Source organism: Lates calcarifer, linkage group LG5, assembly GCF_001640805.2.
Source record: "Lates calcarifer isolate ASB-BC8 linkage group LG5, TLL_Latcal_v3, whole genome shotgun sequence".
NCBI lineage: Eukaryota > Metazoa > Chordata > Actinopteri > Centropomidae > Lates > Lates calcarifer.
In genome coordinates, this window is record NC_066837.1 from 11826071 (window position 1) to 11851276 (window position 25206).

Genomic DNA, 25206 nt, shown 5'->3' on the forward strand with positions numbered 1-25206 from the left:
TCTGCATTTCCCAGCCTTGAAAGGCCGTCTTGTCACTAAAGGTGGAGGCAATACAGTATGCCATCGTTTGAATAATTGATGACTGATTCCTAAGTAATCAGTGTCCTCACAAGACAATGCATTCTCTCTCTCCCTGGTGGAGAGAAAGAGCTCGGCCTGTTTTTGTCCCAATGCCTTTAGAAGCAAAAGGTAAAAGCTTTAATGCACTGAAGCCACTGGAAGTGCTGCTTCTGAAGGACTCCCCCTGGAATCAGCTGGGATGGTGTGTCTCTCCTTATGAGGGGGCCTATCAGAGTGGCCTTCCAGTAAAGGGAGTGAGAGGGGAGGAAGACAGAGTCATTGAGTGTGTCAGAGCAGGAAGGCGTTCACGTGCATTTAGATGTGTGAGTGCACAATCGTGTGTATCTGCCGTAAAATGTACACTAAGTGTAAAGTTTGTTTAGGTGGTGCACATGAAAGTATTTGTGCTCATGTGCAAGAATGTTTTCATAAGTGCCCAAGTGTGTGCGAGTGTGTGTGTGTGTGTGTGTGTGTGTGTCCTGGAATGTACAGCCCCTTCCTCTAAACAGGAAAAGAGTACAGTTAATAGCATCACCACCCTTTCCCCTCGCGCACAACGGTGGCCAGACCAGAGGAGCTTTAACCGTGGGCCAGTCTGATCCTGTGTCCTGAACCCCTTCCACTGTAATATCCCACACTATGTCTGAATTCCTGAGATTTCCTACACATTTGCTGTCGACAAAGCACCTGGCAGGACACATTAAAAATACCTCCATCAAGCTGTTTCCAAATCACTTCTCTGCTAATCTATGAGATATGTTAAACAAGGCAACAGAAAAACAAGAAGTAAACAGATGAGGGAAGGACGAGCCAATAACTCTACTACTCTGCTGCTTATCTAAACAATAGTGGGTAATTAGTGAGTCGGTGTGTTGTTTCTTCAGGAGAGCTGGGCCGTGAGGTCGGGACTGCTGTGGGACTCTCACTGGGCCTGTGAGCATTTTCCATGTGGGCTCTTTATAATACAAAGACACTACTACCCAGCCAACACTGCTCTGTTATCACCTCAAAGAGAAACCCCGAGGGTCACACAACACAGTGTCCTGAAAAGACACTAAGTGTGAAAAAACATACGAGGCTAAGGCTCCTGGGACGCACACAAAGGCTACTATTACACAAAATGTAATCACTGTACTTGTCTTGTTTAAGCACATGTACACCAAGACAATATCACCGACTTCAGGCTTTCACAAACTACTTTAGTAAATCAACAATCAATCAACAATCTATCAATCATCAACAACCAACATTTCACTTGTAGCTCTGATTATTGAACATCTTATGTGTATGTGTAGCATACAGTTTCAAAAACTGTCATGAACCAAAAGCTGGAATCAAATTCTTACTAAAATACAAGACAATATCATAATTCAAATCAAATCATTCTCTGTTACTTTTACTTGGTACAGTAACTTGAACATGAAGGATAAAAATCACCTGAGTGAGGTGACAGGTGCCCAAACAATACCTTGATGACTATCTTTAACCAGCAGGTCCTCCACAAGCTACACCCATCAGCCCTTTCACTGTGAGTTTGAAACTCTTCCTTCAGGCCAAAGATTCAGACCACGATTGCAGTACAACAGGAGTAAAAACCCCTTTATTCCCTATGCAATAACTCGCTAAATTTGCACATGTAACTTTATATCAATCAAATTTTTTTGCACTTTTTAAACATATTTTTAGGAGCTAGTCTTTTAGAGATTGTTTTGCTGTTTGCTTGAACAGGAGATATTTTGGGTTATATCTATTTATTATTGTCACCTGACTGCAAGTTTTCCATTTGGGATAAATAAATGACAGAATTGATATTTAACATTTGAGAGTTTGGCTTCTTTTTGTTAAGTTTGTATATAAAAACATTTTTATATTCTGCAAAAAAGAGCACAAAAGATCATTGTTTTAGAACTGACACAATGATTCAAGTTATCGATTAGTGAATCAACAGAATTAATCAGTCCTTTTTCAGAAAAAATGTCAACAATTTAATGGTTCCAGCCTTTATAATGTGAGCGTGTTGCCTGGCTGGACAAAGCAACACTGATGCTTTACAAAACCAAACAATCAATGAGGACATAATCAAAAGATAAAATCTGTAATGAAAAAAATTATAAGTTTTTAACTCTGTTATTATATCACACCTACACAACTTTAGTCACTTGTTACTCTGGGTTAAATCCAGCTGTAAGATTTTGATGTAGCGTGAGAGAAACTGTTTTAACATTTTCAGATCATTTGTAGTTATAATATCATTTGTTTTTAAAACAAACAAAATAGCGTTTCTGGGTCCCAGAGAAACTCAGGGCTGGGATGAGGTAAATGTAACTTACAGTAAGAAAGTGCACACACAGTTCCTTTTCGTCTGCTGAAATGTTTGTAGGAACGCAGTAAGATCATTTCAATATCAAAGGCACATGTTTGCTTAATTTGCATTAAACAGAGGAGGGTGGAAGCACATTTGGAGCTAAGAGGAGGTCCTTATCCCAATCAATCAAGACATGTTACTGGAGCAAAAATCACATAATTAAAAAATGCACAAATATCACAACTCCTCAAAAATATCCGATTGTGATTTCTTTTTATCCCTTAGCATATGCCGTTCCTGTTTTCATTATGTTGTGACAGTAAAGTGAAATATTATTTAATATTTAGTGATGAAACAGGGGAGAAACTCTCTGCTCTAACTCCTGCTGCAGAAATAAAACTGAGTAGACAGTGAGACTCTCAGAGAAATATGCTGAAAGTGTCAGTACTGCTGCTTGAGTATGGCAAAATTGCTTATTTTCAGATTCAGCCACATCAAGCAGTTTTTTTTCCTGGCTGTTTGTGGAAGAGCTTGCATATTCATGGCCCGCCTGTTTTGAGAACCTGTCACTGAGCCTGTTATATATCTCTCCCTGCCTTTCTGTTCAGGATGGCTTCAGAGGCAAAAACACTCCATCAGACTTAACACTGTCCAGCTGACACAGTCAGGCAGTAAAACTGACAGCCAATGGAGTCTGGCCTAGCAAATGAACCGGACATAATAAACCTCTGACATGGGGGGGTCACCTTATGTCACTGGTTATGTATCCACACATTCATAGAGAAGCACATATATACACATCAAAAGCACAATGCGCCCCACATCCTATTGCTTTTAAATACCCATACATTCACACACACTCACACACATACAGGCAGAGACCATCACTTGCATCCTCCCACTTCTCTCCTTTGGCTGGGTTAAATCCAGCAAAACCCCAGCCTTGTATTTGACCTGCCTCCCACCTCAGCTGTAAAAGAGCGAGTGCAAGAGGGAGGAGCTGGTGAGCGCCGGGCTACCCACTTCTCAGACAAGAGCAGCTATGGATTTATGACTTAAACTTGCCTAGTTATAAGGTCAATATAATATTGAAATGCATGGGAATAATTCCCCTTCTGCATGGACAGCTACCTTCATAAGTCTGAAGGATTAATAAAACAACTGGGTGAGTGTTTTTTGCTGCTACAAAAGTTCTCATTGACGGTGTATTCCCCCGTGGCTCTGTGAAACAGAATAGGTGTTCGATGGGAGATTAATCAGCGTCAGGTCCAGAGCCCTTCACAGCTGAACCACCGACAACGTTACGCACATGTCTGTTTCTTTGCATGAAGGTATATATTTGCTTTCCACGTGAAGATAGTATTGTGTAAGTGGTGTGTGTATGCGTTATCAATCCAGCTTCCTCCTCCCACGCTATATGACTGCTGTCCCCCCCCCCCAACTCCTCCTCCTCCCAACCTTCCCTCTGTTGTACAGCCTCTGTACATGGAGAGCTCTGCACAGTCCCCGTGGAATCTCCCATGTCAGTACATTACCTTATAAGTGGAGGCATTGACTATGGGGACTCTTTGATACACATTCACATACAGTACAAACACAATTGATCTCCAGTGGAGCAGTGGGGGGGGGTGCTGCTGAAGAAAGATCTACACACGTATAACAGATCACAGGCCTTCTTGTGGAATAAGAACTGTATGTGCAAGAAGGAACAAAACGCTCTTTTGATAAGGATGTGACATGGAGCAATGTTTCCCTGGAGCCAGCCGCTGAGCGCTGGAAACACTATCAGCGATCTGGGAAAGGCTCAGAGCACCACTGTAAAAATGTAATATTATCCTATCTGTGCAGCCTCACATCGGGCATAATGTGACTGGCTGTATTAATTATACATTTCTTTTTCTTTTGCTTGAGCAGATTTTCCCCTCAGGGATGGTAAAATAATGACTCCATCTTATGACAACATTTGCAGCTCAATTAAAAAGTGTTTATGTCAATCTCCCTCCTGTGTGGGCGCTGCCGGTTCACCATGTTCACGGCAGTAGGAGGATGTTGTCATCTACTTACCATGAAGTGTCAGAGACCTTAGGTTGTCATGACAATACACAGGGGTCAAACTTCAGCGCTGACTTTCTCTAAAGGCAAAATAAATATTCCATCCAATCTCTGCATTTAGTGGTAGAAGGAATTATTTACTCGTTTTATGTTTTTTTCAGAAATGGGGGGAAAAAAACACACAAAAATCAGCGAGTGACTAATCGATTCCTCCTCCATTTATATCTAAAATTGTTGAAGAGAAGGGGCGTTAGTTAGGTTCAAATAAATACTTTCTCTCAGATGTGGATGCGAGATCAGACAGCAGTCAATGATATGTTTGAAATAAAAATAAATGAATTGGGAGTGTTTTTGCTCTCAGTGAGAGGAGAGTTCTAATGAGAGTGATCACAGATGCCAAGACCAAACACTTCAAACAAAAGGCAGCTTGTTCTTTCATACATGAACAGAAGAAAAAAAAAACTTAAAAGATATTCTCTTTAAAGAAAAACAAAACAAAGAGAGTGACAGAGGGAAAGATAGTGGAATTATACTGTCTGCTGAAGAAAAGTCCGAACTGAACAATCACAACCTATTTCACTATCTTTCTGGGAAAAGGTCATAATTACATAATTGTAAGTGTAAAAGCAGAGGAATTTAGAAAATTACGGACAATAATTTGCTGTAATTACGGGTCTCCCCTCGCACTACTTACTCTGCAGCCTCGCACCGCTGCATGCAATGCACACAATATTCTAAATGCTTTAGCTGTCCATATTTAGATGAGTTGTGAATATAAACAAGTGAGTGAGTGAAAAGTCCTTCTTGGTCTATTTAAACCCTCCCCCGCAGGCAACAGTATTTACAAGGAAACGGTTATCATTTAGTCTCTGTTGCAGATCAAAATGTCAAGCTCCACAGAGAATCTGAGCAGTGCTGTTAGGGCCAAAAGTGCAGTTTTAGAGCCCCAGGATCTGAGAGAAAAAAATGATTTGCAAATGCCCAAATATGTCTAATTGACCTGAAATATAGCCTGTGTGCAGGAACTGTTTGAAATCAATACGGAGAGCGAAAAGAATATCCTTGAAGGAATTTTTCAGAGGATCACACCGCATGTCTTTCAGAGCGGCATTGTGAAGTATGCAAGAATTACGAAAACAATCAAGAAGTCATGATAGGTCATGTGAATTAAAATTACAGTGGTTGCAGCCAATTATGAGAGTGTGAGGAACAGCTGTTTTTCACCTTAACAGAGAAGTATAATAGGGATTGAGAGTTTAGATTATATGTATATTCTGCGGACATAAAAGCCATTTGTGAGTGAATCCACACAGAATGTATTCCCTCTGTATTTGTTTATTGTCTGTGTTTAGTGGGGTAAATCAATAGGCTCTATCCCCAGCCTTGATTGGATTCACAATTAGCTCTAGTAAGAGACTCCCTGACAGTGGGTATGTTAGATTCACAACAGCCAACCCACCTCACATCCACTGCTGCTCCTCGCCATCCTCCTCTCCTTGTCCAGGTGCCTTGTGGGTAAAAAGTGAGGACTGCAGCAAGGTTCCTCCCGTGTGGCGGGCGGTGCCGTGACAGCTCCGAGATGATCTTTGACCTGAGAGGAAGGGAAAACAACATCAATGGTAATTCCCCTTCAAACACATTAACTGGGATGAACTGGGTCCCACCGAGCCTCTCTGAGTGGACTCGCATTGATCGCAGAAATCCATGAATAAATTTAGCACTAATTGATTTTTTTTTCCTCCTCAGAAAATAAATCTCTAATTCTGAGTAGAGCCAGTGAATGTTGCAGATTGTACAAGCACCTTCCCCCGTTATTTTAAGAAAAAAAAAGCTGAAGAAAATACATTTTGAGAACTAACTTAATAAGCTGCAGAAATATTCACCGTCCTCTCATTCCGTCTGATCCAGGAGGCCTGTTGTTTTCAGCACAGCCACAAGTTTCATCATTTTGTGACTTGACAAGAGTCAATAAAAAAGTCCACCTTGAGCTCAGTTGCTAAACAAACAAAGAGAATTCACTGTGTTAGGACTGCCGAAGCAACAAGCCCAGAAATTAACCCATTAGGTCCTCTGGATTTCAGCTACCTTTTAATTGCTTTCAGTGGGGATTGGAGCTATAGTTGGAGGGGAAATGGTGTCACATATGCATTTACAAGAGCTCCCATCCCCTCGCTCTGCCAGCTGTAAGAGTGATACCGTCAATATCGAAAAGAAGTATTTACAAAAGATTCCAGGCATTAAGTGTAAATAGTGCACTGGGGTTGCAAAATGGAGAAAGATGCTGTTAAAGCCAAAACAGTTTTATTTAAAGATCAGCAACCTTTTTTTTAATTTACAGGAAATAAGCTAAAGAAATTTTCTTAACTTTTTTGACCAGAAAACAAAAACAAAATGTTTCTATGTAAAATATTTTTTTTTTAGAATTGTGGAATCTGCTAAAATTAAAAATAACACAAGGCTCAATGAAAAAAGTGCTCTCCAGATGTTACACTATATCTCATCAAGTTGTATTTTAAAGCAGTGCAGCCCAATGATGGAAGTGGTTTTTGAGCAGTGCATTAGTCATTAGTCATACTTTATAAAGCCGATTGGAAACACTCTGAGCATGTCGTTCACAGTTTAATCAATAAATCAGGCTAAAATTCAGGCTGATCTTTGAGTCACATGCTTCAGTATTTTATTTTATATAAAATATATTTTTCCTCTTGCTTTTCAAGCCAAAATCACTCAGCAAAATAATACAGTTTTGTGGATAGAAAGTGCATGTTTTTATTCTGTGCTGTGCCAAATCAAGACCTTGCATTTGAATATGAATGTTTGATCTGTAATAGAATATAATAATAATGGTTAAATATCTAACAATATCAAATACCTCTTTATGTATAATAACTGGAGCAGATTTTATTGTATATTTCAAGTTGTCAATTGAAACAGTCAGGGTGCTTATTCTCAGTGATGATTGAGGAGTCTTGATTTGGAAAGTCGTAGATTCAGGTATCATACTGCCACCTACTGGTTGAGACTGTTTTTCAAAGCATTTCAATCAGTCAGAGTGCACTCAAATGAGTTCCTTATGATTAAAATTATTCAGGATTTCAGGAGGGACGACTTCTACTTCAGTGACATCTTTGGAAATTAAATATCACATTTAGTTTTACTTGAAATGATAGATAACATCCTCAGACATCTGCATGAACCAGGAGAGGAAATGTCCCATAGGGTGCCCGCCTCACTAAACACCAAGTCCTGGGCCCTTTAAAGCACATGTAGCTGAAGATGTGGTTATGGTCTATCAAGACTCCCTTCACTGACAAACCTCAATTGCTCAGTTGTGCAAAGAAAAAAGCGTTCCTGAAATGTTCCTTTTTGTTTGATGGATGAGTTGTACATATAATGGCTGGGCATTACCTCTGCAAATAAACCAGACTTGACATTGCCCTGCGCTGGAACATCTGGGACGCCCCAGAGACAGGATCAAAGGCCTCGCGCGTCCTTGGACTCTATCTGTGCCAAACATGCACAGCAAGCTTGAGAGCGGCCATCCAGTGCTTTTCAGTCATCATCATCTGCACTGGCTGTGTTTGTTAGTCATTAGCTATTTCTGTTTAATCTGTTACAGTTATATTCCTCAGTGTTTTCGTCATGGTAATGGCGGGTCTGAGAGTGGAGCAGCTACACAATAAAGTAAATCAATTTATGAGCTTGTTATCCCACAACAAAATTATATCTTTAGCTAAGTGGAAACATGAACGTGATGTTGAAAATCAAGTGCTAGACTGATTGATCCTTCCAGCAAACGTCAGACTGAAGCAGCATATCAACTCTGCTCTCCTCTGTACTCGGACTATACTACAGGGGCTGCACTACAACACAATACACATTACTTGGGCTTTTGTTTGGAGAGAGCCAGCCAACTGCATAACCTTAATTAGTCAAGCTGTATTCATTCAAGTGATTACAATGTGCCGCACAGTAGTGAAGAAAAGCATCTGTCACTTAAACTCAAATGATTTCTCAATCTTTCCGTTCGGTGGAATAAATTTATTGTGGGCCCAGACTCCAACATGGCTTAAAGCAGACTGAGGAAACTACTCTCTGAATACTGAACACATCCCTCAAGTAAATACAGTATATAATATATTCTGATGTTTTTTTTTTTTTTAAATCAAAATAAAAGACAATTGTTTGTATAGGGCTGCAAATAACAGTTATTATTGATTAGTCTGTCAAATATTTAGTTTTTTTGATCAGTCAATTAATGGAAAAAGACCCTAACAAGTTCTTAAATTCTTTGTTTTTGTTCTATCAACAGTCCAAAAGCCAAAGATATTTAATTTACAATGATATATAACAGAGAACAGCAGCAAATCCACCCACTTGAGGAGCTTGAAACAGTAAATACTTTTTTTCTTCTCGATAATTAAAGTTGTTGACGATTCATTTTCTGTTAATCAATTAATCAAGCATTAGTCTTGCCCACTATATTCTAATATCTTAACTACATTCAAAAAGCGCAGCTTATTGTTAGCATTATGTTAATTCTGCCATGGGGGGAAAAAAGAACAAAATGAGGTTTATCCAGGATCTTTTTTTTTTCCAGGTTCTTGAGTTTCATTGTGTTTGCCATTTCTAAATCTCCCCAGGGCAACGCATCTGCTGCTCTCCAGCTTGCACAACTAGAGACAGAGGCAGGATGTCACTTTTGTGAACGAGCCACAGAGGAGAGGAGGGAAAATGACGCAATCATCAGAAAAAAGGTTTGGGTGGTGAAGCTGGGGGCCTTTATGAAAGGGGGCAGGTTGTTGCAGGGATCGCCGGCACCTCGGCAGATGTGCCTGGGTGTCACTCCACATCTGCAGCTGAATGAATCACCAGACAGATGTTTAACGTCAGGGCTGGGCTGTCACACCAGACGAACACACAAGCCATGCAGAGACACGCAAAAACACACGGTACAATTTATTACACACAAAGGGTCAGGCCGAGGCACCTTGATGTGACTTTGACTCACAAAAATTACAAAACAGAGATTTCACTCAGCCTATAGAGAAGTTTTTGCAGGGTGTAAAACAAAACAAAAAAAAACTGTGATGTCCACTAACATCCACACAGCACACTGACTGAAATGTAGCTCTGCTCAAACTCGCTGAGTCTCATGAAATGTTTCTGCAGCACACCATATTTTCAGACTCTTTTTGATCTCTGGCTTGTACCATCCGAAAACAATCCGTCAATATTGAAAGACAGGAGGTATTTTAGATAACTCTGCACCACAATCCTCCTGATTCCCTTTTCTTCTCTTTTTTTGGTGGGACCTTTTCATTGCAGAATGAAGCTATTTTGTCAAAACCCATTTCCACACATGACCAAAAAAAACAAATGTGGCATCTTACCACAGATGTAAGTTTTATCACCTCTTTACTTCAGGGTTGTTTGAGGAGTTGTTTTGAGGCGAAGATGACGAAATGCCACACTACAACAATAAACTGTCAATGCCGTAAAACAGATGTTCTCAACCTTTGTAATGTCACACTGCCATGCTGTACACAACACATTGCCACATGTCAGATTTTACTGAAAAACTGAAAAATCACAGTTAAACAAGACTGAGCTGAAATTCAATTTCATATGTTTATAATTAATTTTTTTTCCTGAAACAGGTCCTGTCATTTAAGGTGAACGACCACTCAAGGATTTGTCTGATCTTCTCACAGAATCAATGATCTTGTGTGCTGTGGATTTTTTTTTTTTTTCCCCAAGTGCCTTGGTACTGAAAATCAGTGTGTTAGAGAAGAGCGGCTGAAGGTAAGGAGCTTTTAAGAAAGAGTTGCTGGATCTTTGAGAACATTCTTGAGGCCCTTTTCCCCTCTTTTGGAGAAACCCAGGCAGATAAAAGGAAACACTCGAGTGGATTAAAGTGTTCAGAATGTATCAGCATCAAACCACTAGAGTTTTTGCCCTCTACATTTTTCAAACACAGTCAATAGATCTAAATATTTTACTGTGCCCTGGCCGATTTATTGTTTGATGTTTAAAAACTTGCGTGGAATGAAAGAAAATTCATTAAAGAAGAAGGCCCCAGAACGAGGCCCTGCGATCAGCTTTGAAAGTCTAGTTTAACTGGGATATTGATCATTCTCTTTCTTCTGTGACAAAGGCCACCAGGGACGCTGGAGGTGTCGGTGGATGAAGGCGTGCTGCCAATAACACCAGACGTGTGTGTATACACTGTAGGTGAGGCTGGGAATTACACTACTGACACTGAAAAATCCAATAACTTAAAAATGACCAAACAAACATCACCTTCTTGATTTCTTACTGGTCAAAAGAAGATTCAGTCTGCATTATGGTTTGGATGCTGCAATGTGCACTGGAGAATTTTTGATTTTTTGAAATGCATGACAGATGAGACTGGTATATTTGTGAACTTAATTACACAGCTCTGGGGGGCCACTGGAAACAGAAATTTAAAGTCAAGTGTTTCTCTGTTTCAGTGAACATCTATGAAGTCCCATGGGACTTTTCTGATCGCAGGACTTTCAGCTCTGAATCACTAAAATGTCTTGTGTCTAGTCAGAATGTAGAAGGAGCTGTTTAATTATTGACTATGGGATGTTTTCCTTAAGAAGAAACTGATTTACTCAAGTATGGAACTCACATACTATATGTGAGTCCCTATTTTAGGATTGTGGTGGTTGTCTCATCTTCAACAATAGCTAGAGGTATGGAAGTGGCAGAAGTTAGAGAAATCTTATTTTGGAGATATTCTGCACTGAAATACAAAACTTCATCTGCCTGAGTTATTCCAGCTCAGATTGCCATTAGAGATAAAATTTCTGGCAACTTTCTTGACATCAGGAGACAGATTAACCACAGCATAATTAATTAAATCTTTGGAATATGCAGGGCAAACCCTTCTTTTCCCCTGACCTACAAAAAGTTAGACAAGCAGGACTTGACATCTGTCAGCAGTACTTAGGAGATGGGAGGTTGACAAATATAAAAACACATGATCAATGTATCAGTGTCACTTGAAAACAAAAACACCTGCAAGTTGTGCTACTGTCAAATCTCTAAGAGTGCAAATCAACAGGTACCCTCTAAAAAGCATATTATGGTTATGGAAAAAAGTGACCGTGAAGCCACAAAAATAGGGCATTCAGTACATTCTGTGAAATGTACTGTAAGTACAGTGAATAACAAACTGAGTTCTTACATCCTACAGGCCTGAACACACAGAGGTGACTAAGATGGCTTCCCCTTCAACCATGCTGAGCAAATGCAGTATCCTGCACCCCAAAAAATATATATTCAAGGGTGAGTTATAAACATTCTTCATAATGATTACTTGACCCTTAGCCATCTTGGCTGTCTCTCACTTTATATAACGGTGGCTGCCTTTGGAAATACTTGTTTGATTTGATGAAGCCGCTGAGAAGAACTGACCAAACAGGGCAGAGTAGTCACCCCTGATGTGTCTCTCTACTGCATCCACATGTGTAAAACCTGTTATAAATATTGTAAACTACATTTGCATTTTACTATTTGTGTTGTTATCACGCAGCAAATGATCAACAAATTGTGCTTTTCTCTCACAAATGCTTTGTCTCAATACATGATAATGCTGTGCAGATTAAAAGCAGTTCTGTTTGTGCCTCTTTTTGAATCTGAGTGCTCTGAATCAGCTTTTGGCACAGCTGTAGCTGCACAACATGGGCCAGTCTAAATAAAACTTCAACTCCTCTCTTTCCAAGCATCAGTTACTGATTTCCATCTGATCTCTTTTCCTGCTCTGATCATGACGCTTGTGTGTTTCAGTGTGACGACTGCTTTAAAAAGACATTCCCCACAATCTGAACCGCTGATGGTCACTTAATGACGAGCCTTTTCAGCTCCTGTTTGCTGACCTTTGTGCTTAGCAGTGTCTCTGTTTTCCTTCCCGTCTCCACTGAATATCTGTCCCTTCCTCTGCCCCATCGACCAAGTTATTGAGTCAAATTACCATTCTGCAGCCGAACAAGAAGCAGTCAGTAAATATGGAGTAAATAAATATGCTGACCAGAGGTGAAATAAGTCCTTGCGTTCAAATGCAGGCAGGACAGAGAGATCATCCTAGGCCACCAGCTCCCAGGATCAGATCAAGCCACTCCCTCACTGAGGATGCTGGTTTCTTCTACAGGCATGTGTAGAAGCTGAAGACAAGAGAGTCAGAGTCACGTCAGTATCTCTGTGGTAAATAATATGTTAGTCCCAAGAAAAATCAAGTACTTTAAGTCAATGAAATATGGCGCTGACTCTTAATGATATCATGAACTACTGAGCTGCTGACAAATCTGGTGTAGCCTAGAGGGAAATAAATGCTAATGAATGATCTTAACCACACTGCTGCTACTGAGCAACACTTTGACACATTCCTACCTTTTACTAGTCCTGAGGAGTTCTAGGTAGCCAACAGTTTGTCATGGTATTTCTTTTTTTCCTACATTCCTCTGAAATCAGTGTTTTTTGTTAGATGGGAACATACATAATAAAATACAAAATCATTTGGGTTATGAAAACATATATACAAAAAATAAGAACACGTTCTTGGCAGAATTTTCACAGTCCCGATTTCAATCATTTATGTGATAGTGACCTGCTCATAGTCTCTTTATCTCATAAAACTATTTGTTTTTCACTGAATATGTGTTTTTTTTTCCTCAGTGCATCAGTGAAACCAGAGTTCTGTCCTTCTTTCCAAGTGTGTTACTCTCCTTTGAAAAGACACACAGGACACAGCAGGAGGGGAGGTGTGATGCGCTCTCTTTTTATTGACTGACACGGCTGATGAGGGCCCATCCTGCACTTTGGCAGGAGGGTAGGCAAGCATGCGGAGGTGGCGCCCACCAGGGTGCAAGGAGGGGACGACATGGTCGTCCTTCATAGATATTCCATGCGTGGCTTTACCCTCAGCTGCCCTGTCAAGGTCTGTGTATGCCCCTCCGAGGGGGCTGAGACAGGGTCATGGATGACACCCGCCTCTTTGCCAGACGTGACAGCACAGCTGGGCCGCTTAATGACAGAGGGGCCTTGCCCAGCACACACCTGCCCATCCTGGGCAGGGCAGGCGACCTCACGGGGAGAGAGAGGAGCCGCTGCCACGTTCGATGGGCAGATGTTGTGGAGAGAAGACAGCAGAGACAGCCGCGCTACAGGGACCCCTCCGCTTCCCTCCTCTCTGCAGTAATTGAAAATCATGTAAAAGGTCAATTGTGTGATACCGGCTGTCCCTCTCTGCAAGTTGTTCCTTTCAGCCTGAACATGACAAAAACAACACTGACTGGCTGACAGCTTTTGCTTCAATTACTGCTTATTTAACTATGGATGTCCACCTAATGACAATATCTGTAAACATTCCCACTGAATAAATCTGCATATAAAAGAGGGTATAGGCCATCTGTTGGAGGCCATGGATAGGGGGTCCCTGTGAGAAACCTAATCATTGGGTACATTACACAGACACTGTCATGACATTTTGACTCCAGACTAAAGAGGTAGTAAATAACACTAACTCCAACATTCTCTTTGAAAAGAGTCCAGTGTGGTACAGAGGGTCAGAGCCTGTCCTGAATACAGACAGAGAGTGACCCTCACTCTGGGTTTTAGTCTGATGAGAAGTGGCAAGGCTCTAACCTCCACAGGATTGCTCTCTGTTTGTGGTTGTCTTAAACAGAACCAGCTCCAGAACTGTCACACAGCATCAGCCTCCATGGGATTCAGCAGAGACTTATAGACTTTCAGAGACAGAGCAACAATCAAAATAGACAATGAGGACTCATCAAGTAACACAAAACAGGGAAATGAGATAAACTCTGGCCACTTTTGCGTGAAATTTGGTTGTTGACTTTCAAGCACTAGAACCTTGGCAACATGTTAACAGTAGTTTTTTTTTGTTTGTTTTGTTTTTTTACCTGACCTAGATAAATGTGAGTTTTATGGGAATTGGAAAAGGTACAAAAGCTTTAGATGCTCAGACTGTGAAATACAGTATTTAAAGAGAGTGTGTCAGCGTTGGACAAGGAGCGGCCTATATAAATGTGACATCTCATCACATATTTATTTCAATAAGTTAGAGGTTTGAAAAAGTTGTTAGTTTTAATGAGGAACATGTTCGGGCTCACCCACAAACATGTGGTTTTGGGGGAGCTCTTTAAAATTTTAACAAAAACAAGTGCTGTGACTTGAGTACCAGCACAAACAGGAAGGAAACAATATATTCCATAAACTCGCCCCAAATGAGAATGTTATCAATAACACTTGTGTCTGCAGGAAAAACAAAATGAAGCTCTTCAAAATGCATGTTTCTGGTTTGACTGACCATAACCCCTCTGCCAATAACAATGTTACCCGCAATCACGATCCAAACCGCACACCCTTGGCACAGCACACTGTCACAAATTATGTTTTGATTCTGACCAAATGCAACAGCTTCCTGTCTGGTGCTGTTTTCTCTTACTGTCTGTTTTATTATCGTGAATCAAATGCAAACTAGAGGATGATGTTTTTGCTGCGGGAAGGACATTTAGTTACATATCAAAAGTGCTGGATGCTGCTGATGACAAACTTGGAGAATGTGTATCCTCATCAAGGAAACTATGACTGTAGCCAGACTCTCAAAGACACGAACACTATCTGTGTTCATTTAACCCAATGAAAATCTTTTTTAGACATTGTTGTTCCATCATGGACTCTACTCCTAATTGTCTAGAAAACAAGTAAATAAGTTATTTTTAATCACTCCTAAAACCACTGGGCCTCTCAATTTAAACATGTGAGTGAGTGATTGTTTGTGTGTGTAGGCCACTTGTATGAGAGTGTAACTGTGCAACGGCATGTGTGTAACACACCAGAATGCACATTTCAAAGGCAAGACAGCTCCTGGGCTTGCTGAACTTTTGCTTGTTATCAGGAGCTGAGAGTGAAATGGAGAGAATTGATCTTTTGTCTACTGGAGGTGCACTCCCTTGGGCTGCGCCGCTCGCTTGCTCACTTGCTTGGCTGCCATGCAGAGGGCTCTCTTTCTCATCCTCCCCCCACCACCATCCCACTCTCCTCCCTCCCTCTCTCCCCCATTCACTCACTCGCGCGCTCTCTCTCTCTCTCTCTCCCTCCTCGTCTCTGCATGGCGGCTGCCTCTCCTCCAGCTGACACTTGTCCTGCCGTTACTGGGAGAGATGTGTGCTGAGCTGCTGACACCAGGATTGATCTTCCTCCTTTTCCCCATAAGCTCCATATCAAGCTCCTGGAGACTCTGGAGGAGACAAAGAATGGGTGGAGGGATGGGGAGGGGGGGAGGCGGCCGGAGTGGAAGGGAGAGGAGGGAGAATATTGTCAACTCGCATCACCTCTTCAAACTAACAATGTTTGGTGCAGCCAAGAAATAGAGAACACAAAGTTGACAGTTTTATTGGTGGTGGTAGAAGGAAGTTTGCTCTTTTTGCTAAATTGTTGCTCACAGTGACACAACAACACCAACAGCTAGATTTCCTAATGCTAGCAACAGCCATTATGTTTCATGAACAAGTTTCAAACTGTTTGCTGGAGTGAAATAACTGTGGTATTTAAAATAAAATCGTTACAGGATTCTGTAAATAACAGCTTGATTAAAAGATTTACCAGGATTATTTATTCTGCCAAGACGTGTGCGTGAGTCACACATATTACTGTGCCCACAAGATGATTTCTGAGGTCAAACTTAACACAAACAAAATCAGGGCAGTAGCACAACTTTCAGGGTTATTTGTTTACATTAATTTTATTTCTACTGTATTGATTTCTACTTAAATGTTTATTATGCTGATGAAATCCTAAATCATTTACTGCACCTTGCCGTAACTGGTTATAGTGATGTTTGGCAGGAATGTTTAAATAAACTGTAAATTGCTTAGTCTTCAGTGCAATAGACTTAATAACCATATTTTTAAGTCACAGTTGAGCCACCACTGGAGCAGATTGGTCAACTTGTTTACATTATGTGCTGCTTTTCTGAAATACACTGAAATCTCTGTGTCATGTGAATACTTAAATATGCCACACTTAAATGTTACTGCAAAATCTGAAGGATCTGACTATGGACAGTACCTGTGACCTTCATAGTGATGAGTGCTACATATCATTCCTCTTAGTGAGGTACTTAATGCAACAGTCACAGCAAAATGAATTCCATACATATTTAATATCTGAGCAGTAACTGCAGCTGTATATAGGTTAATTAAAGGCCATACGGTCCTTTGTGAGCAAAGTTTCTTTTTCACAAAAAAATGATTTAATTGATGAACTAATTAATTTTAAGTGTCCCTCATTAATGGTAACTGAGCTGCTTTTGCTGCCATGATCCTACACTCAAGAGTCAATTACAATTACAATGATGTCAATTACAATAACACACAGTAATATTTTCACTTTTGTCTCATTGATTTTTTTGCACAGATGAAAGTCATGACAATAAAATGTCACATAAACTTTCATTAAAATAATAACACATACAACTGTCTGAAATGATAAATAAAGTTAATAAATCCTAGATCTGCACCTGGATTTGGATCTCCACCAAAAACAAATCACTTCTTCTCTGGTTCACCGGCCTAAATCTTTCTCCTAATTTCATTGATATCAGTTAATAGATTTTTCCAATTCGCTAACCAACCGAGAAAACAAAACAAAAAAACACTACAAAACACAAACCCCTTGGCAAATATAACTTACAGTTAACTTACAGTATCTGCACCTGAAATATTTAATATTAATTAGGACTTATAATTAGACTGAAAATAAATAACATGATCAAACATAAAACACTTTCATCCCGTGCAGTCGAACAGTTAAAGATAAATTCTCAGCGACTCTTGAGGACTTCTGTTGTGATTGTAAGTCCAGGCATCTGAGTGGATTTGACTGGGGATCTTTACAGTTATTACTGTGTGTTATTGGCATCATGAGGGGAGCAGACCTGGGAGGAGGGGTTAAGAGCGGGGGGGTGGGAGGGGGTCTAGCAGCAAACATGATAATTTGCAGGTTAGCCAATTTCAGAAGGCTGGATGGCCTGATACCCTTGGTAAGCATCCGAGAGCAGCAGAGAGCAGAGTAGAGCAGGGTGGTGCTGTGCAGGAGGAAGATGAATCAAGTTTAATAACAAAGGGGTCTAATTGCCCCCCCACCCCCCACCCAACCCTGCAACCCCCACCTCAGAGCTGAACTCTAATTACAGTGAGAACACAGTGCACTGTCACCCAATATTAAGTTGTTGAAAAGCAGGCTGAGATAATCGATAAACACTTTAGTTGTTGGGGGGGAGTGGGGGTGGGGGGCGGAGAAGAGAAAGAGAGAATGAAAAAAGTAAGCTGCCCCCTTCCATTCAGTGGGAACCAGCAGCACCCAAAGCCCTCCTGGCTCATGAGAACGCCGCTGGGACAGTCCAAGAATGATTGCAGAGCAATAATCCTGTGCACACCTCCCCAACACCCCCATACAGACACACACATACATACATTTATGTGAGCTTACAGCACAGTCTAGAGCCCCACCTTCCCCATGGGCTGCCTGAGCACCCGTGCATCTGAGAGGAAAGGTGAACACGGTCACCCTAATTACAGGGGCCCCAGCTCTCTCACACACTAACACACACTCACCAGGCATAACTAAAGACAGGCCAATTAGGGCGAGAGGGAGATAAGGGAAGTTTTATTTGTATACTAATTAAGCCCCTGATGAAATTCAAAAGGGAGGTGGTGAAGGGGATTGGGGGAGGGAGCGAACGGGTAATTGTGTGTTTGAGAAAAGGTTGCTTTAGGTGCGGTTATCTGAGAAGCACAGCCTTGAGATAGTTGCCCCCTAATCCCGTGCTGAGCCCCGGCACTGCACTGCAAGGTCTCTCATAATTTGATCTGTTACACAGGAAATGGCAGGCTCTGACAGCAAGATCATCAGCATTTATTGTCTGTTTGGGCCACGTTTCAGCTTAACACAAAAGATGGTGTCACGCCAAAGAGACCGCTTTCCTGCTTCTGGTTTTTAATAACTTCTGAAAAGTTATGTACCCTGAATAGACACTTGTTACAGGACCACAGATGTAAATGATAAATCATGGCCCCAGTAACATTTTGCAGTGAGGCAGCATGCTGGATCTGTTTCACCTAAATGGAAAGCAACCATTGTTTAGGTTAATATTTACACAAGTTTTTCACTGCTTTGACATGTGAAAAACATATTTCCAAATTAGAGCTGCATTAGGTATTTTCATTATTGACTAGAGCTGAAATGATTAGTAGATCAGTCAATGGACAAAAAATAATCTGCCACTACTTTGATAACTGATCATAATGATCAGTTATTTTTCCAGGTAAAAAATTCTACACATTCTCAGGTGTCAGCTTTTCCAGTGGCAGGATTTGCTGTTTGCCTCATTCTATATATCAAACAATGATCCATGGTTGCTACTGTTAATTATCAATCTAAAATATAAAAACATAGTGAATAATATCCATCACTAGTGGCAGGCCTATTAAACTACAACATCAGCAACAACAAAGCAAAAACCAACCACCTGTTATATACAGTGATGGAAGAAATACTCAGATTTTATACTCAAGAAAAAGTACCAATTCAATGTAAAAAAGCTTTGAATGTGAAACTCCTACATTGAAAATCCCACTGAAGTAAACTACAAAAGTATTACAAACTGAGGCATCGCACATATCAAAAAAAAAATGTTGTACTTCTCAAATATGTATAAATTGACTCTTGTCAAGAGGTGCCACACTACTGGGATACAAATATGAAGTTTGAGAATAAAAGTAATGTGAAGTGTCTTTAAAATACTAGTGAATGCTTTTGCAAGCTAATCTTCAAGTTTATGAACAAGACAATGCAAGTTTGTTTTGTCATTAGCTAGCTCATTAGCTAGCTTAGCTTAACGTTAGCTAGCTTATTTTGACGAAAAGGTTGCATGCCTAGCAAGTTTAACGCCAACTCCAAAGCTGCCTTCACCTTTCTCAGACTACACTTGTGTTTAGTGGTGTTTTGATGGCTTTCCTCCTCTTCTTCTTCTTCCTTTGGTGAAACGGGAAATATAATGTTGCCATGTATTTGAGTTATAGAGTGGGTACATCACGTTTTTTAGTCTTCATTTACTTATTTATTTATTTGACAATTTGGAAAATTACTACGCCGAATTAGCCATTAATAGTTCATGTTTGATATGTACCATTAAATGTATAGGTAACTATCACCGAATTAATTTAATACTAAAGAAAACTTAAAAACCTGATGATTCTCAGACGAGTTCTGGTGTAATAAGGGGAGTCTTTTTTTTTTTTTTACTTCTAACCGACGATACACATCGAAGATAACTGAATGTCGTAAAGTGTAAGTTACACTCAATTTAAAAGTAAGCGTACCATGTGTATTTGTCCATATTTGACTGAGTAGCCTACCTTCATTTTGTCAGAGCCATGGTTGTTTGAAGAACACCTGCGCACACCTGTCCCTTCCACCTCACACAGTATCTAACTTCTGTTTCTCCATCTGCGACTCCCCTGCAAGTTGCTGTAACAGTTTGAAAATTTCTGGAATATAACCAGACTTTTCTTAGGTTAAAACCACCGTAATGCTGCGGAAAGTAAACCCAATTACAACGGAGGGACAACTGGCAGCACTGCGCGTCAATCTAGGCAACAATCTCCAACGTGGCGGACAAAAGATGGCGGACAGAATAAGCGTCAATTTAAAATAAATAAATAAATAAATAAATCACCCTCCTTTCCCAAAACTTACAAATGTGAATATTCTGTTTTCACTGTCTGTAAGCAGCTGCAGTGTGAAAACTTGTAAAATAAACAACTATATGAAGAAATACATTGCAAACAACAATAATAAACAAATAACTGCAGTATTTTAGTGAACAGGAGTGTTGAGCCCATCATTAACACTTTCTACTTAAACCATCTTAAGACATCATCATTAAGAGTCAATCTTAAAGCAGCTCTGTACAGATCAACCTGGCAGTCAGCCACTTCATCAGAAGCAGTGTTTCATCCCTTATTAGAGATTAGCTTCACAGAGACCCCCTGTCATGTGTTGTCACAGTAAGCCATGTTGGGTTGGGTATCAAAGTGGGTGCCCCACCGAGCTTTAGCAGAGCTCCGTCTTTATTGGCCTGGTAAAGCGGACCACATGTGGCAGGATCTTCAAAAAGTCAAGCAATCAGGATGATTTGACGGTTCACAGCGGGCGGGTGTGTTGCTCATTTCTGAGACCAATTCTTCACTGATTCTCCACCGTTTTGCAGAGCTCTCTGCTTCAAATCGAATTTGCCAACTAGCAGATGAAAATATTAATGATGTAATAATTCAAGCCCAAATTCTTAGTGTGTGCTATGTACTGTGTGATGTTGAGTGATAAAAGGAATAAGATATGACCCTTATCAGTGAGTTGAAGACACATACATTCATATAAATGCAGTATCTTTTACTCTTGTGGCTTATAGCTGCGTAAACCACAAGTGTAAACTGGAAAGTTTTGAGATATTGTCTCAACACGGATTAAAATTCAAACAGTGGATGTGTTTTAAGACAGACTGAGATATTCCCACTGTCACATCATAATCATTGAGTGGTCTACACTTTTAATTTCAAGACATCATTTAGATTTAATATCACAGTCCAATGAGAAAAACAGTTTGCAACATTCTGGATTTCTATTGACTCTCAATAGTCCAATTAGTTATAGAAAATTTGGATCAACTTTCAGAAGACAGATTGCGCTGAAACGTGGACTAATAAAGATTTAGAGGAGTGATAGCATTTATCCATGACCATTTGTGCGTTGTGGTTTCACTTGCCAGAGAGAGGCATTGGGGGAAAATCTGAATAATTCATCCAAGTTAAACCCATTAAGAATATCCATGTGGACACTTTTTTGATGTTAAAGACAGTGTATGATCTCAGGGTGCTTTCCAACTATATCTGGCTTTACTTATAGTGTCTGTTTTCCCCTGAAGCGACAAAGATCAACTGGCTCCTGTGTTAATTCTGTAGAAGTGTACAGTACAGAGGTCTGTGCTGTAGAGTCGGCAGACGAGCCCCCCTATCAGCGTTTACCAGCTCTGCACGCAGCCCGTATGAGGTCTCTTAAAAGTCAGAAAATGACAAATTATTCAGTACATCTTTCGTAAAGTGTTTTTTTTTTTTTTTTTAAATGAAGCATGGATGAGCTCCTACTGTCAAATGACTTTGAGTCATCAGTTCAAAACTTTGATTAATATCCTACTTTTACCTCAAAAGTTTATCAGCTTGATAAGAGTATCACTTAAAAAAAGGCCCATGTGAGAATTGCCACTTTATACTTTCTTATTAATTCATATGAAATTAATGTTGTTTACTGATTTTCTGCAAACACATCAGTCCAATCTTCATCCAACTGATAGGTTTCCCCTCTTGAATTTCACAAAAATATTTGGAGGTGATGCAAACCCCAGCAACCACCACAGGGTCAAAACAGGGTTGTGAGATCTCATAGAAACACAAATCATCAAAAATCTCTTGGAGAGCTCCACCATGAGCGGCAGACAAAGAGTGTGAGCGTGTGAGCATTTGAATGAAAGGTAATTCAACACAACGCTTGTCACGGATCGCAAAGAAAAACAACATCTCACTGTGGTCTCCTACAGGATAGAAGCTGTCAGATTCTTTTTTTTTTTGTTTTGTTTTGTTTTGTTTTTTGCCCAGTGGTCACTTCACTTTTCAAGGCAGAGGACTCATGGAAGCCCCCCCACAGCGAGGGTGAGAGTCAGAGAGTAGGAGGTTTAGAGTGTGGAGCAGGTGAGGTAGAGGTTCACCTTTGGGGTTCGACTCTGTCTCCCAACCCCAAATGCTGTGCTTTGCTCTCAGGCAGGACTTCATACATTTTGGGCGTCCCATCTCCCAGTGTAAATTCCCTAAAAGCCCCTGAGATATAAATTAGTGCTAGTCAAGTGTACAGTACAGCACAGTGGTAGAGCCAGTCCTTGTTCACATGTACCTGGCAGTGTGATGAATCCAACAGGAATTAAAACACCACAGAGCCGAGCCTTGTGACCCCATAGTGATTCCTTCAGAGGTTATTAGCCAAGGGCCACTGAGGAGGGCTCTGGAGAGCTTTCCACACAAGAGCCAGTGACAGGCCGTGCACAGAAAAACTGCCAGAGAAGCACAATAAAGATAATTAGCAATGAGACCACTAGCCGCCCGTAGCCCCCACCACCAGCAGCAGCTCTGTATCCCCTGGATATCTCACCCCCTTCCTCCTCGAACTGTGCTTAACTCATCCCCTCCATCTCCTCTCCTCCATTCAACCCTGTTCAACCCTGTTCTGTACACGATCTGTCAGACCAATAAGCATCTCATACATGCTGAGTGGTAATGTCTTCAGCTGCCAGAGCAATTAACAGGTTACTCTTAAAGGAATAATTCACCATTTTGGAAAAATGCACCTTTGTCTCTTGCTAAGAGTTAGATGAGCAGATGGATATGGGATGTCATCTGTCTAATTACCATAATTTATTTATTTGTATGCTTTTCATTCAAATACTGTAGTTCTTAATGTGTTTTCTTGCCTCTTCGCTTGTCTCTGTGTGTCTGTAACATGAATATCCAAGAAAAATAATAATGTAAAATTAACAAATAACAAATCCATCTAACAGCTGTGGCAATGACTAGCTCCTGAAGGTTAGAGACCACTTGCATATCTGTTGCTAAATAGAATATGTACAAGCAGTTGGTTAGAAATGTATGAGTCATCAATGTAATAGTGTGTTTGGGATTGTTTTCAGCCCCAGCAGGCAGATATTTTCACGTCAAATCTCTAAAAACCTGCTGTATGCTACCTGTTTAGCACCAAACAGCACAGTTAGCAACTAGGTGGTGAACAAATTTGAGCATTCAGTAAACAAACAAAAAAAAAGCTGATAGGAACCCTAAAGAGAGCTAAAAGACAGTAAAAATTAATCTTAATATTTATCACAAGGACAGAAATGAACAATAACATTGCCTCATAACTGCTGGTTGTGTAAGTTACAAGTGATGTGGATGATCTGTCAGTATTCACAAATTGTTCTCTCTCTGCCTCCAAGTGGCTAAAAAAAATCAGTTGCTGTAGGTTTAAGCATGAAATAAAATGATTTGCAATATTACACACTGAACATTAGCAGATAAATTCCAGGCCTCAGCAGTCAACCCTCAGTGTGGGAAGGAATAAGTAACACAGGATCAAATCAGTAAAAAAGAAAAAAAACAAGGTAGTCTGATGTTTAGCAACCCATTACTGGACCCACGACACTCCACCATTATCCCAGCCCTTCAGCCATGTTACTTCTGTCTGAAAACAAGGTAGTGTAATTTAGAATGCATTTCAGGGCAATTAAAATTTCTCAGGCACAATTACTTATTCCCCCAGTGGGGCTGCCTCAATCAGTCTATGTGTGTAATGGGTTTATGGCCTTGACGCGGCAAACATGTCCTGCCTATCTGCCTTGCACTCTTCTCAAGGCTGTGGTTATTAATTGTGGCTAAAGTTGATAAATAAAATCACCAGTGCTCTTAATGCTAATTAGTGTTTGAGATAATATTTATGATTTCATAAGCACATATTTCTCCAAAGGCTCAGGCATTGTGCCCCCATCCATCGGTCATAGGCTGTCTTGGATGTAATCTATCTTTGGGGAGAGGAGAGGCCGAAAGAGGGGCCAGAGGAAACACAGGCAGTAAATACTAATAGTACTTAGTGGGTACTTTGGGAGCAGGAGTATTTCAGGCTATTTATTGAGCTGGGCTACTAAAGCAAAGATACAGGCTTTTATAGAGAGAAATATATGATAAATAAGATTGTTCTCCAAAAAGGAAAACAGTCGATACTGTGTTAGAGACAAATATTTACTGATTAAATATCCTCTACCTAGGTACACCTATACAGCCTACTACAGTCCATTACAACAAAATCTACCTGTACAACAATTATATTGGTCAGCTTATGTTAAAACTTTACGTTCTAATTCAGCCATATTGTTTGTGTTGTGCTGGACTACATTATGTTGAAATGTGTTTCTAATAATCTTTCCCCTCGTGTTTGTAAATGAAACATTAGAAATTCAGCTCTCAGTATAATGCAGTCCAGTTCAACACCACTGCAAACTACAACCTCAATTATAAACATATACAGTAGTTAAATTAACACCTCTCTTAACCTGATGATTGCTTCTCATGTTTGTGCCATGTATTTGTTTTTGTTTTCTGTCACATTTACAGTACAGATTACTTGTTTATGGTTACTACTATGGTTACTAAGTTACTTGTTTGAATGCTCTGTATGTTCTGTTGATGTTAAATTATAAAAATACATTTAAAAAATTAACATTGAATTTATGGCTGAGGTGTTGAATTGGATCACATTCAATTTTACAGTGTGCCTAATAAAGTGATCACTGAGTGTAAACATGCATTAACAGGTTTTTGGAACTGGAGTTCAGCAGAAAGACTGACATGGCAAACTTGTTAGCAAACAGTTGCGTATTTACATATAAAGCACTAATTCAAAGTTTGTGTTGCCACCTACTGAATTTCTGATATTCACTCTTCTTTTAGTTCAGTTTTGGTCTTCTGGAGGAAATATCTGAGCCTTCAGTCACTAAATGCTCCACTATGTTCACCAGCTAGCTGCTAACTTTCTGAAGTTTTGTGATGAAACAGCTGCATGCATGTGTCTTACAACAATAAATAGTT

General features: G+C 40.2%; 1 long non-coding RNA gene across 1 annotated transcript in view; it reads right to left on the reverse strand.

The window, feature by feature from the left end:
• The window catches only part of LOC127142469 (uncharacterized), a 45166-nt gene extending 32578 nt beyond the window's left edge, over positions 1 to 12588 (reverse strand). The window contains exons 1-2 of the long non-coding RNA XR_007813238.1: positions 12477 to 12588; positions 5877 to 6008 (exon numbers count right to left, since the gene is read on the reverse strand). This is a non-coding gene — a long non-coding RNA (uncharacterized LOC127142469). The remainder of the gene's footprint in view (positions 1 to 5876; positions 6009 to 12476) is intronic.
• Between the last annotated feature and the right edge of the window lie 12618 nt (positions 12589 to 25206).